General features: G+C 40.0%; 1 long non-coding RNA gene across 1 annotated transcript; it reads right to left on the bottom strand.

Annotated features, from left to right (window-relative positions):
* Positions 1–1,029: 1,029 nt before the first annotated feature.
* Positions 1,030–15,691, bottom strand: LOC115015757 (uncharacterized). Its single transcript, XR_003833025.1, has 4 exons — positions 15,057–15,691; positions 12,044–12,097; positions 2,210–2,289; positions 1,030–1,291 (listed from the first exon to the last, which is right to left on the bottom strand). It is a non-coding gene; the product is annotated as an uncharacterized LOC115015757 (long non-coding RNA).
* Between the last annotated feature and the right edge of the window lie 115 nt (positions 15,692–15,806).

The raw sequence follows: 15,806 nt of genomic DNA, 5'->3' as shown, positions 1-15,806 counted from the left end.
GGCAGCCGAGGCTTTTCTATTAAGACAACAAAATCTTGACAAATGTTCAAGTTCTTTGCCTCTTTGTTAAAAGGCTTAAGATTGTGATTCCATTGACATCTATTGAAATTAAAGGCACATCATTTATAAAAAACATATTCAAGAAAGAAAGAACATAGTTAATTTCTTTGTTGAAAATTGAAAAAGATATTGAAACAGAAATGTTTTTCAATGTGTTGTTTACAAATTGACAATCAAACAGTAATACAACTGATTATCAATCTGGAAAATAACTAGTTGTGGGATTAAAAGTAAAAATCAGAAATCAGAAATCTTGTTGATTTCTTTTACCTAAACTGAATATAAAATATATGGCCTTTTTTTACTCAATCAATTGGCTGTTTTGTTCATGTATATTAAATACATGAGAAATGTGAACAACAATGGACTGTCAGAGAGGAAAGCCATTAAATGGCAAAGACCTCATGGTGTTTTACAGGAGAAATGTGACCAAATAAACCCTAATGACTAACAGGAGAGATAACTATTGAGAGAAGATTAATTGATATCAAGCACTCAAGCACACATCTGCCTAGCAACAAGACATTTCTGTCAAATAAAGAAAAACCCTTTCTTTACAAAAATACAGAAAAAATGTTCAGGCTCTGCCGTCAAAGACAAAACAAAGACTTCAGGTGACTCTCTACCACACATTGTCTTTGAGAAGTGACGCACTGAGACTACGGCGCCACCCAAACAATGTAGGGGCATGGAGGAGCAGAATCTGCCCAGTGACAGCAAACAAACTGTTCACAGCAGCTATGAATCTTCTGGAAAGTGCCAGCTCAACTGGAATGCAGGCCTCAGACAGCGGTTCTCAAACTCTGGCCCAAGGACCGCTGATGGTCTGCTTGATTTTAAAGAAGGGCACACACTGTTTAAGAAATCATTAAAAGAAATGTAAAGTAAGTAAACCAGTAAAGTAAAACCAGAGTGAATGACTGTGATGAGGGGGATTTATGGATAGACAGAGAAATAGATAAATACACAGATAAATTAATAAATGACCTAAATTCACATTAAATTTAACTATAGCCTAAAGCAGAGTGTGATCATTACTTTCCCAATATTATTAATAAGAAAGAAATAATTTAAAGACCAGGAAGAAAGACTAAGATTACATACTTCTCCCCGGTCTTCTTCTAAACTGGATTTTGACCCCGTGTGGCGAGGACTCGGACCTGAGATCCCCATCGATGCTAATGCACCTCTTCAGTCAGATGACAGCTTGCTGCAGGGCCAGGATAAGTATCTACGACTCACAAAACATAAATTATTAGTTCTCTCAAGATAAAATGAGATTCCGTGGTGCAATTCCTCCCAAACCCCCCTATTTTGTTCTCCTCGTACCTTATTTACAAAGGCAGAAAACGTTGCCATGGGAACACACTGCCAGGCAACCTCAGTGGCTTGGCATGATGCCCAATGGTTGCTAGGGCACTGTTGTCAATGGCTATTGGGTAGTGTCGGCCAGTATGTGTGTATGTGTGTGTGCATGTCCTGTATATGTATATGTATGAGCAGGAGAAGGTAAAGGGTGTGTATTCGTATGTGCATATTCACAAATGTGCACAAAGCACGTCTGCTTAAGAAAAGTATGTTAACAATTGAATGTTATAATGTTCTATATGAGGGCTTGATATGTGTGCAATATATAATTATATTAAATAATGTGTACCATGTTGAATAGTTTCTTTTATATTGCAGGTTTGACTCTGTGGATGGCAAATAATGAGCAGCTTTTGTTGTTGGCATGTGTACTTGCTAATATAATCTTTATTTTTTCTTGGTAGTGTGTGTTTGTCAAAGAGAAAGAGAAAAAAAGAGAGAAAACACTGCTGGTCTTCTTTCAACAGGTGTGATTGTGTGATAGCTAACAGTCGGGACGTAGTCTCGTAGATAGTGGCGGAGGTACAGTGGCTAAACTTTGTTTCAATATTCAATAAGAACTTTAAGTGTTTTATGATGAGAGTACAATTTAAAGAGACAGAGAGAAGAAAAAGAAGCTGAGAAACATGGAAATGTTAGCGTCTCTCTGTATACTTGGAGCTGACTTTCCATCAATAGCTGTGATCTCTCAAGCTGTTTGCTCTCTCTTTCATTTCAGTCGGATTCAAATAGTCTTTGTTAGTATAAAATGGGAAGAAACAAATGTTGCCAAAGCATTTACCTCACAACCGGGATCTAGTTTGATGTTTTTCCCATGGCCCTCTTCTCACTGGGGAGCTTCTATGGTTGACCACGGCATTCCTGAAATCAGTAGAGCATCATGCAAATTATTAGCATACCACAGAATAGGAAGGGGAACATCAATAAACACATTGAGCCATGAAGTTGGGATAAGTAAATAAATAAAGTCAGCCACCCAGACACAACCTTATCAAAGCTTTTATTCAGGCCACTTGGGCTAGTAGTGCCGTTTTCAGCAAAAAACACTCAGGACTCAATTATGAAAGAATAATCTGAGATAATTAAGCCATAATGGACCAATCCCTGATTAGTGATGAAGCACTCGGCAGCACAAATAAATAAATAGAAATGCAAGCATTTATGACGGAGGAAGCACCAAACATCGTGTGCGGAGTATGAAATGGATTAACAAAGTGGGAGATAATGGTAAGAATTTATACTGTGCCATCAACAAAGCATGTATGAGAGCGGAGACGGTTAAACTCAACGGTGATGAATAATACATTAATAACGCTGCAAAATACAATTTGACATCATAAATTAAACAGCAGTGAGACAAACAAATGCAATAATTATGACACTGCAACACAATGAAAGACAACAGAGACGGGGATGTGAAGCTTTTGTGTTGGTGTGTGCTCATTAATTCCCACATGTGTATGTATATATATATATATATATATATATATATATATATATATATATATATATATAGGTCTCTGTGTTCCTGTCTGCATGCCCTTGAGCGAGTATTGCCTGTGGTGCATCTTATCTAATATTATTGAGGAAACACAGCCCCCCCAGCCCTTTGAACTCAAGCCGCTGCTGGAGATGCAGTCTGACTGAGCAGCATGTCCTGAAAGGAGGTCAGAGGGCAGGAAAAACAGTCTGGTGTCATGACAACTTGATGCCACCAACCAAAAATTTGGAGTGGATGGGGGGCCGCAGGAAAGGTTGGTCAACCTGTCACAGCTTATTGAAGACAGAGTGCCGCCACTTGGATAACTGAATTTACATTGAGCCTTAAAGAGTAAACCAACTATACATTTACCCGTGGTAGCTAAAGCCTGATATATTTTATTATTCTGTGTAACAGAGCGCCATTGTTGTCCAAAATGATTAAAAACACATAAATGTTAGTTGCTATGGGGATGGCTGTGCATGTAGATCCAGCGGCCGGTAGCTCCCATGAACTCCGCTACGTTATCATTTTAATTGTTGTCTTTTGTATTTATTACTGGAGCATGTATGGCCGATGACAGAGATATTCATCAACATCGGCGAAGGAAGCGTGGGGATTGGTACAGCAGACTCTGGGACGATCACCGCCCACGGCATTAGACCAGACGGACCAAACGCCACCAAGGACGGAGTGACCCCCCCAAGAGGACAGCGGAGATGGGAGCTAAGCTAACCCAGCTAGGACCTTAGGCTAATTCACTACTCAGCCTGTTCCTAACTGATGTGTGGTCGCTGGAAAATAAGATGTATAAAATTTAACTTACGAGTTTCCGCACGGCAAAAGTGACGTCACACAATCAGATACGGCACGCTCTTAACACAGCAATGTCTAAGCCCACATCTTTACAGAGACCCGGCTCCATCGTGGAGTCCTGGATCAAGCTGTTGCACTTGACAAACGGACCACAGGACAGAGCGCAGGACTCCGGTGGGACGAGAGGAGGCGGACATTGTGTTAAATGATGCTTGGTGCTCAATCGTCAAAGTTGATGGACAATGTTTCCCTGATCTCAAAATGTTAATGTTAAGATGCAGGGCATAGTTCACCTTCGTTTTTGCTGCTGCTGTTTACGTTCATTGTGATACAAATTACATGAACATGGACACTGTAGTTTATTTTTGAGTGATCAACACATACACTGTCATGGTGGCGTAAATTCTCACTAGAACATATTATTCTGCAGCTGAAAAGAGTTCCGAACAAATGCACCATTTACCACAGTTCCCCCGGACAGGGAAGTCCCTGTCTGAAGTTCTGAGAGAGAGACTAAGGCCAGTTTGACGAAGCAGCAGTGGTGCTAAAGTATCGGGCTCCAACGAATAAAATGCAGGGTCATCTGGCAAAAAAGTTTAACGTGGCCAAACCTTTGACTGAACACAATATGACATCATCCTGCAAAACCTTACCAATCAGATGCATGCAAGCGCACATTTATGGTAGATTACTTTGTAATTTGAACATCATTAATTTAATATTTACCTTTTGATTGTCGCGAGGTAGCGTACCTATTGTTGAGTAAGAATGATATGGAGTGACGCCAGCCCTATCCTTTCAATATATTAAACATGTTTTTTTAAGTTTCTGCTCTGGGCTTTTAATACAGTTCATCCCATTCTTACATTCTTCTGTATTACTTATGATGCAGTTCTTGGAAATCCCATCAATTAACATAGTGTAGCCTTAAATATGATTGACTTAATTTGCTAATTTTATTCTGAAAAATATGAAGGGTTTTCAAGAAAAACACAAATTACTGCCACGAATGACACTTCGGCTCACCTCCCTGCACAATTACCACCAAACTGAATTCATATAATTTGTTGTACTAATGATTCAGAAAACCTGAGAAATGAACTGGAGAACTGCTGTAATTGTGTCGCCTGCCAGCCCTACACTGCCTGTGTTTTCATCTCACTCCTGAAGTGTTGGATCAATATGGAATCCAGATTCCTTCGTATGTCATTAGCTTGTCTGATGCTTGAGCTGATACCTCTGCAAACCTTCATTTGCCTTTGAAATCTCTCACATAAAGAGTGTGTGATTGCGGGTGTGTCTGTCTGCAGTGTGTGTGTTTGTGTGTATAATAACCTTCAAATCAGTTCACGTATAACAGGTTAGTAAATTAGCGTTTTTAGCCTTTTCTTCTTTGCGTATATTTCAGTTTGCACGTGTGGGGCTTGACGCGCATGTGCTGCATTCTGCACTGGTGCGTGTAAGAGGCTTGTGTGCGCATGGTGTGTGTCCTTGTGTTTGTTCAATGCGGCAGAGGGTGGAGTGGCAGATCAATAGGAAACAAATGAATTCAGGTCAATATTAAGCTAGGGAGTGAAGGAGAGAGAAGGAGAGATGAAAAGCGAGTGAGTGGGGTGATGCACCACAGAGGAGGAGGGGGAGGAAGGGTGGTGGTGGGTTGGAGGGGTGATGTGTTACCAGCAGCACAGCGACTAACTGTACACTTGGGAAAGACCACTCATTTCTACAACCAAAACCTCAGTGATTTGAGGTCATTGACGGTTAAAATGGATGGTTAAGCGAGGTAGAGAGAAAACAGAGAGACACAAGAGAGCAGCGGTACACCGGAGACGAGCCCAGCATTCCTGCATCGTAGGGCTGTGTATTGGCAACAATCTGGCGATACGACACTTATCATTGGATACTTGGATACAGGGGTTATGATTGCAATAAGGCAATATGATGCGATGTAATTTTAGTTGTCATGGTATAAAGAACACACCGCCATATGCATAAAATGTGGGTAAAAAGTTAACTTTTTTAATGGTATCAGAGCAGTAGGATCTTTTACATCCAACATCATAGCACTACCCTTTGTGCAATCTGAGCAAAGGAATTAACATTTCACTATATCATCAATTCTGGTTAAATTAAGTTACATGTGTTCTCTTTATTTCACTTTGTTGTACTGTATTTTTTATGGAAAGCCATTTAAAAGATACTGTAAAATGTTTCCGGAAAAAAATTATTAACCTCTGTGTATAACTTTTTATCTAGTATTTCCTTTTTTTTTTATCCACTCTTTCAAATATGTTTCATGCTTGTAATGCTTTCAGCAGCTGGTAATAAAATCAATTGTTTTCTAATATTAGGGCATTTTAGTATTACTTTGCGAAACTGTTTGTTTGTCAGAGACCAATCTGTTGATGACTGAGGTGAGAGGGTCATGGCTGTAAATAAACAAATCTTTATCTTAGTTCTCACAACAGAAAACATCTGCCACTGTCTGCACACAGTGGATTTTAAACCATTTTACTTCTATTCCATGGTTAAATAATAAATTTCCTTCTCACCAAGCATGATAAGATTAAAAATGTAATTCTGACCTTTCCACTTAAACTCCCATTTGGAACTTGGCATTTACAGCCAAACCAGTAAGGACCATTCAGAGAGGGCTAGACTTCTCATTGCTTTACTGCACGGTTTGGAAAATACTAAGACTACCTACCAAACTAAATCACTGTTAATAGGGCATTGTCAATTAATCGATTTTGTTTTGTCAATAAAATGTCAGAAAAATAGCTAACAATGCCTTGTATAATTTCTGCAAGCTCAAGGTGACATCTTCAAATGGCCTTTTCTGTAAAACCAAGATCTAAGGTCCAAAGATATAGATAGATTTCTGGTCTAAGATGCCTGATTAAAGCTGCATTCCTGTCCAACAGCACATGTAAGGTCCTCTGCTGAAATATGATATACCGGTCGACTATATTCGTCTAGACTGGGCTGGATAAATCACCCGAGATTTGATGGAGTATCATATTTCTATTGTTGAGAATATTATTTTGAGCTAAGCAATACATAGGCTATGGATTGCAGCAGTATTGATATCATCCTATTGGACCTTATGAGTGTTGTTAAGTATTTGTGTGTATTTATACCAATTACATAAGTTTACAATCTTTGCTTAATTTACTGTATTTTCTACCATTCATTATCTCAGTTACCTTTATAAGCATCTGTTTATTGGTGAGCTATACTGTATACCAGAGCTGTGATTTCCACCTATTCTAACAAAATATTTTACTCTTTTGCTTTAGAGTAGCGTCTTGTAATTACAAACAGGATTGCTCGGCTTTCAGTATCTGCTCATCTCTGCAATGAGATCAAGAGCCATTTGGGAGATGGAACTGAATGAGACTTTGAAGTGATCGTGGCGAAAACAAACACATGGGTGCTGAGTGCTTGTAAACGGGCACTCTCCACTTCCAGCTCAAGGTTCCTCGGCTCTTGAGATGGATTTCAATGATAAATGCCTCAGTTAGCTTTAAGTGCAGTATCTCTGATGCCTTACAGAAAATACTGTACGCTGTAAGCGATATTGTTTAATTGAAGAGGCTACATATATATAGCAAAGCATTCCTCTCAATTCACTGATCGTCTTTCGACCACAAAAGAGAGGCATGAATAGCGTATCCCACAGTTGATAATTACAGTTATTATAATTTCTGCATTGTACATATGTGGAGAGTATCAGGTTAAATATAACAGGCACTTTCTTCACACCTTAAACTATGATCTGATTAGGTTTTATTTGATCATTTACAGTATGATGGGCTAAGGGCACAGTTGTTATTTTTTACTATTCTGGTGGAACATTTGGCTTTACTGATAATCTATATATGCAGTAAAATAACACAAAAATGAGGAATAACTGAATAACCAGGTGAAATATTATGTTGGAAATGTAACAATTAAAAACCCTACAAAAATAGGTTTGTAACACTGAAAACATTTGACTTTATGTACATTGTGAGCATGCTCTCTTGCTCTCTAACATATGATGCAATTCTCATCATTATAATCGTCAGGGATTTAACTGTGATTAATTAAACAACTGTATGGCTTCAACTTACGATTGTTTTCATTGTCAATTAATCGTTTGGACTCTGAAATGTTAGTATATTGCATTTTATGGCCATATAATATTTATTTTGGCTTTGGCCATGACTGTATCAGACAGTGAGCATTTTCTCTCACTTCATATGCATCAAAGCAACACTTCCTCCACCAGCCAGGTTTTAGATGATACATCATATTGTCTTTCAATGTGTTTCCCTGTGCTACATAAATGCTATTAACATTTCATATGAATCATCATAAATTAGCATTCAATGGTCCAAAAGGAGGGACAGTGTTGTAGAGCGATGAGTTGCTGCCAGAGACAGCTGCCTTCTGAGTCAACCTATCAGACTTATGAGGAGAATTATGTCTGAAGAAGCGAGCTCAGCAGTCCTTCAACTACATCACTGTCACTCACTGTACCCTTGTTGAATTCACACTATAATTTCAACCTTTTGAACTGTGAGTCAAGTTGAGAGACAGTGACCGTGGATACAAACGAGACAAAGAAAGACGCAGAGAGAGAGAGAGAGAGAGAGAGAGAGAGAGAGAGAAAATGTGTAATGTAAGTGTCAGTTGTCCGAAAGCAAAAGAGCATAAGAGAGAGAAGAAGGAATAGAGAGATCGTTGACAACTCCGCTTAATTCTCTAAATTGTAAGAAAATCGCTGACAAATGCCCATCACAAGCTCAAGATGACGTCTTCTAATGGCTTGTTTTGTCCGACCAACTGTGCAAAACAACAGAGAATCAAATAACAATGATATCAGAATGAAAAAACTGAAATCAGTAAATGTTTCGCATTTTTTCATGAAAGATGACTTAATCCATTGATCGATTAAAAAAAATGTCCATTCGATTTCTGACTAACCGCAAATCAACCTTTTTTTCTTTTCATGCAAACACTTATTTTGTTTGATAGAGGAAGTAAATCCGACAGAGAGACAGACAGAGACAGACAGAGAGAGACAGTGAGAGATACCTGAGGCAATGATGTAGAACATCAGTTCTAACCAGACAGTCTGCAAAAAAAAAAGCTTAGAGAGGCAAACATCGCCATGTCTCTCAGCTTTTCTTCCTGTCTCTCCTCTTTAATCTGACAGTCTCCCTTCTCTCTTTGTCTCTCTGTCTTTCTCTCTGTCCCCCAGAGCTGTGTTCTGTGTGCTCCATCCCAGCCTCTCTCCATCTCCCTGCCTCTAATGTGCTTTGGCGTGAGTTACCCACGGCTGCTTGCGCGCTGCTGCCGCCTTCCTAAAGCCGGGTCAGGGGGGCAGCAGAAGCGGCGCGATGCTGTCTGTGACATCATCAGTCACTGCTATTACTCACGTCTCACCTCCCCTCACTGTCTGAAACTGCCAGGGCTTTAGGTGCTTGGTGTCGGGCCTAGTGAACACGCACACAAACAAACACACATGTTGTCAGAGATTAATCAAATAGCATTTGAAGAGATTTATCCCAGAATTCTGTCAATCCACTTGGGAGATTTTTATTACTTAAAATAGTTCAGGCTCACACGTAGTTGAGAATAAAATAATAATAGTGTAGCATTCATAAATATTAATGCTTCATTACAAGCTATCACTTTGTCATAGTTTCCAAAATGTTGAATATCTTTTATGGAATTAAACTTTTCACTTAATAATTCAGTTTGAACCTAAATGGACTACAAGATGGGCATGACATTTCAGTTAATAATTTAACATGACAGAATAGTTACTATAGTACGCTGCCAATCACAGTTAGGTGCGTAAAACGTTTATATGTATACACGTATTAGTGCTGCAGCTCACAATTATTTCCATATTTAAATAATTTGTCAATTTTATCAATATACCATTTAGCCGATAAAATGTTCAGTAATAGTGAAAAATCCCAGAAAATCAGCAAATATTAACAAAACAAAAGCTGGAGGGATTTTTTGCTATTTAGATTTAATTTCATTATCATTGTTTCATTGTATCATAGCTCTAAATATGTGATTTAATACAAACACTTATATCTTTATAAAATATCTTTTGGACTACTAAATGGACTACAAGATGGGGATGAACGGACAGTGTAGCATTATGGAATAGTTAAACAACCAGATGGTGTGGCATGATGTCAATAACAGAAAAGTATGATAAAATGACTTTTTAAATGTTTAAATCATGTTTAAATGTTTCACCATTGTTATAATGTCCTAATGTGGCAAACCATGAACATCTCTAACCCAAGTAAAGTGAAACAATAAATCATGAAAAGCTATTCACATGTATGTGGATCGAGAGTACAGCAGAACAAGAGTATCTCCAGATGTGTCTGCTGATATCCCTCTGCACGAGGTATAAAACTGTGCACAGGCTACATCTGTGTTAAAGGGAGAAACGTGCTTCCATTCAAGGTTCAGACTGTGTCAAATCGCCACATCTGCCATCAGCGGAAACGATCCTGTACGTGGGGGTCTGTCTGTCAACCCCACTGTCAGCCAATGAAGAGGTGAGACTCTGCAAACTCCTTCACTCAGAAATAGTGAAATCATAGATGACCAGCAACACCAGGCAATGCATGCTACAGCATTGCATTAATAACAAGCATGCCAGTGTAATATACACAAGCATATAGAGAATGTATAAGAGGCTATCTTTTTTATCTCCTCTGCACTCCCGCCATGTTCTTTTGAAAGCACCTGCAGCACTGAGCTCAATGTGCCACAGAAAAAGACAGAGAGGGAGAAACAGAATTGATACAAAAAAAGAAATGAAGGTGAAGGGTAGCAGACTGGATAAACCACAATGGCAGAATAATAAATACCGAAAGGCATGAATATTTTAAGAGGAAAAAGTAAAAAGCAAAAAGTACATGGGGACAAATAAAAGACAGAACGAAGAGTGGGAAAAAAATGCGGCAAAGTAGGACAGAAAAATAGAGGGTGAGACTAAAAGACAGAGAGACAGATTAACTAAAAGAGACACAAGAGAGAGACAGAGGCAAATAAAGAGCGAGCAGGAAGAACAAAAGATGAAATGATGTAAAGGAAGAGAGTAAAGGGGAGAAAGAAGGACAGACTTGAGTCAGACAGGAAAAGAAGGAGAGAGAGAGCTAGAAAGACAGGCAGGCAGAATTAGAAAAAGATAGAGGAGGGCAATGCGAATGCTAAAATAGGTGGCAGACTCTCAGTGCAGTGACCTAGTCACGCAAGACTGAGGAATTCTCCCTGTCGACCCGGACACATTCCTCCTGTCCTCAGACGTTAACCCATGCCACACCACCATACTGTACTGCAGTGACGTACATGGCTTCTCTGTCTCTGACCTATGAAAAATATCACTAACAATCCTAAACATACACAGGCTACCGACCCTACGACGCATATGAAGCAGCATTAACATTTCCCATCTTGAGTGGCTGCTGTGTATTAATCCCGAAATCGACTAAATGACCTGCAGTGTATTTACAAAGCTCTTTCTGACAGTGGAAGCAAACAGCTTAAAACCTCTGAGCAAACACCTTCAACAAGAATGGAAATATCAGGTAAAGTGCACAGCTGAACTAGCTGTGAACCAACGGTCTGTGTGTGCATAGGGCCCTGCAAAAACACATTGTGAAAATATCAGGGCAAGAAGGGCTCTATTGTGTCGCAGAGGCAGAATGTAGCTCTTATTCTCCTGCTGCTGGACCGGGGGCATGGGGGTGACATCAGCACAAAGACAAAAATGTAATGTGAGGCATCTCCAAAGCTAGCTTCAAGGCTAGACCACAGGCCGCTCTTTATACCCGCTCTCTCTCACTTTTCAGCAACATCTGATAATCGGGTTGTGGCCGACAGATGACCCTTATACTTGTTGCTTACTGAGATAATTCACAGCCAACAGTGTTGCACCAAACTGACTGAAATAGAAGTGCCAGCAAAATGAAAGATTGTGCACTAGCTGCTTTCACGTAGGCCCACAGTTAGCACATATCTGTGAGGTTAATCACGACAGAATGACTCAGGGAAGAGTAATTCAATTATTCTAAAAGTGCATCGACTTTTCATTCGGGCCCCAGACTAAAATGGCTGACCAAGTGTTCCTGACTGCTGAGTGCCATTAACCGAAACTCACGTCAGTAAAGCACTTCTTTTTTTTTTAACAAACCTATACATAGACTCAATCTTTGGGGATAAACAGGACGTACAGGATCAGTTGCTTATTCTGGAACCTTTTTGAGTTAAATAAATGTACACATTTTTCCTTACCTGATAAAAATCACGTCTTCATTGAAAAGGTTCAGCTTGTCTCAAGGGTTTAACCTGAAAAACAGACATATTATACATTATTTGCTTTGTAATTACTTTTGAGAAATGTAGGTAGTCTGCAAAACATTATTTATTTGATAACACTTACAAACTGGGGATGATAAAAGCCAGAATCCAGCCCCATTCTTCACTCTAATTCTGGTTACCCTTACTGTATATTTAACCATATTTCAAGATCTTTTTCAATCCTCCATTTAATTCAACACTTCTGATTGTTGAATGCATTTCATTGTATTATTCGTGTTTCACACCAGGCCCATTAGGCTGTTGTTCTGGCACTAGTCAGTTTCCAGCTGGGAAAACACAAATTTAGCAGCACAAATTCAAACCTGCTACACACAATGGCAGCTTGCATGGGAATTCCTGAGGTCTGTTCGATCCACTAATGTATGCTGCGGTTGAATGTCATAAATTATGAATGAGAAACACATGAGATTCACAAGAGAACTGGTAGAGACTCATGGATCATGGCTGTGGACTGTAGTACTGTGAATATTTGTGACATATTGTGTGAAGTTACAAATATTATGATATAAGCTAGTTTTATCTTATTATCTCCATTATAATTGCACATTTTAAGCAAACCAATTCTCAAATTAGAGGTTGAATTCAATCAAAATTGAGTGACTGATTTAAAGTTAATTAAGGACATCGTGATATTTAGCTTAAACAGGATAAGTTTTTCAAATGTATATAGGCGAGGTTATTCTATTTTCTCAGCCTTTAGGTGTCAGGCACTTAAGTCCATGTGTGTGAATACTGCAGTATCTTCATGCAGCCGGGGCCTCTTTCCCTTTAAGGCCCAGAGTGTGTTGACCCTGCCAGTGAGTTCATACCATAAGCAGACCCATATAGCTTCTCCTCCAGAGCCTCTGATCACGACCCTGCTGAGTTGCCGCCTCAGTTATGTAAGATTACATAACACCAGGTCTGTTTGAGTAATATTTCATAACCTGGGGGTCCCACTACACTGACATTACCATAGAATCCCCTCAGGAGTAGAAGCAAAGGTGCTAGGCAGGTTTGGTAACATAAAAGTCACATTTTAAAACAAATAGGATAAAGTTGACAGCTCTGGGGGGATTTATTCCATTTGTGTCTTTAGCTGAAAATTGCAGACGTTTGGTTCCCTCGAGATTTTTGACATCGACGACTTTTCCCCTTCATCTTTTTGAGAGCTACAGTGGAGGTCAGGGAAAGGTCGAGCCTGGGACGCCACAAAAAAAAAGCAGCCTCCCGCCTTGGTTTATCACAGAATGCGGTGATGCTATCTGCCCATAAATGTCATATCCTTGTGTGTTAATCAAATCATAATGCATATGAATGCATTTAGCGCACATTAAGACACTGAATATTATTAGAAAACTAGGCCAGTGGCTGTTATCTAACTGTACCGGCTACACAATTAGCTGTCTTTGCAGTATGTATTTTTGAAATAATGTTGACGACCATGTCCTCGCATAACTTCAATAACCTCGCTTCATTCACAAATAGATGACAAACAAACATTTGAAACCAAACAAAAAGGACATAAACTAGCACAAACAATCAAAAGATGTTTCCGCACTTATCTTTTAGGAACACACACTAATAAAAAACGCTGTCGGTGGAAGAACACACACTCCCCTCGAAGCGATACCAGTGGACAATCTTGGATTCAGATAACAACTGTGGCAAGTAATAGAGAAAATGTGGGCAGAGATAACAGGAGGTTATGTAAATAAAAAAGCGAGCAGGCAGATATAAAACACAGGAAAGGAAAAAAGGAAAAGGAAAGAGATGCCAGGAGATATCTGAGGCTGATACCGCGGGAGAAAAAGGTATACTCAATGGAGGTTGCAGCAAATGGACTGCAAATGGACGATAGCAGACTTGTGCTATCGTCTACTGCCTCTGTCTACTGTTTGGCCCCATTGTACTTATAGTACAATAATGAATTCATGTAATGTACTACTGTCGATAGTCTTCACATAGCAGACATGCAGTAATTTGCACCAAAGCCTTCGTCTTTACCTGTAACTTCACCACATCAAACCAAAGTAATCTCGCCCAAATGCGCAGGTTATAAAAATGAAAAAACTTGTTAAAACGGACTCCAGTTTGTTACTTAGCTTACACTATGGAATAAACACACCTTTATCTTTTGTTGATACCGAACCGCATTTTGGACTGTGGGTTAGGTCTATACAGGCAGCCCAACAGATAGATTGGGGGTTCCCGGATGAAAGATGGGATAGAAAAAGGGGGAGAAGCATGGGAGGAGTGAAATATGCAATGAGAGAAGACGAAAACCCGCAATACTTACAGTAATTTTTCATCTCAGCTTCACCTCATTCAGTCACCTCACCTTTCGTTTTTGTGCGTTTTATAACAAACAGCATCGCAAAATCATTTCATGACTCTGAAACATGAAACGTGATGTGCGAATCCGCGCATGCGTATGCAGGAGTGACTGTCCAACACTCCCTTAACTCTAAATCACACCCCAACATACTAACACACACATGTACAGATACACATGACTAATAGAGATAGATACACACAGAAATGCACACACCATGCCTCCTTCTTGTGCTAGCCTCCCATGCATGGGCCCCCTAAAACTGGCTGCACTCAGTGATCCCTTTCCAAAGCCCTCATCTAAATGTGAACAGAGGTAATCCTTCAAGGAGAGGCAAAGAGAACAGCGATAACCCACGATAAAGAGGAGCTGAAGGAGGAAAGAGAGAAAGACAGTGAAAGAGGGAGAGAGGTGGAGCGCGAGATAGGATAGACGAACAGGATGGGGGGATTAGCAACCTAGGGAACACATTTCTCAAACAAGAAAAAAACCAGTTGAAAAATAAAGTGAAGGCAAGATGGGGGAGAGGGGAATGCTTTAAAAGAAAAAAGGAAAGCCAGAGAGGATGCATGTATAGGAAAGGAAAAGGTAATGTATATACAGTATACTCACAGATGAATGTGAGCGTGACCGGAGAAGTGATGAAAAATCATGTCAAAAACAAAAATCAAAGGCGACCACAGAGTGCGAGCCTGAGTTTGGCGAGAAGTCCAGTTTCTTCTCACGCTGGAGTTTTGTTTTTTCTCCTTTTTCCCGCAATTTTGCCAATTCCTATCCAGCCGTCCCTCCTTCCTAAGTCATTCCCCTACTGGTCCCCCTTTTCCTCTCTTCCCCCTCCTGTTTTTCTTGCATGTGCCGGTACTCTTTCTCCGAACTCTCGCTCTCTCTCTCTTTCTCTGTCTTTCTCTCTTTCTCCCGCAGACCATGCTCTCCATTTTCCCCTCATTCTTTGCCTGTCCCCTTCATCTGTCCATTCATCGGACACTCTTTTTCTTTTCTTCAACCCTCAGCTCTCACTTCAGAATACAGACATTTAAAAAAAGGGTTCTAGACAGAAGTCGAAAAAACACTGCAGAAGAATAGAAAAAAACAGTTAACAGGAAAGGACAAGCGGTTTGTAGCATTCAGTGTAACGCAGGGACAATCCACGGCCTGCGTGTTGCAGGGGCGCCACGCATAGTAGGGGTGATGGTGCCTCCGTACATGAGGGCATAACCAAAAGCAAAAGGAAAAAAGAAGGAATAAAACCGAGCTCGTTGCGGTCTGTCTATAGCGCGTGAGGGGAAGGAGTGGGAAGGACTCCGGGGTGAGTGTGTGAAGAGGTGGGAGGAGAGAGAAAAAAAGGAGCCAGCGAGAAGACAG

The sequence above is a fragment of the Cottoperca gobio genome, chromosome 11 (genome assembly GCF_900634415.1).
Source record: "Cottoperca gobio chromosome 11, fCotGob3.1, whole genome shotgun sequence".
In the NCBI taxonomy this organism is placed as follows: Eukaryota; Metazoa; Chordata; class Actinopteri; order Perciformes; family Bovichtidae; genus Cottoperca; species Cottoperca gobio.
Note: the sequence above shows the minus strand (reverse complement) of the source record. Positions and strands in the feature narration are given on the sequence as shown.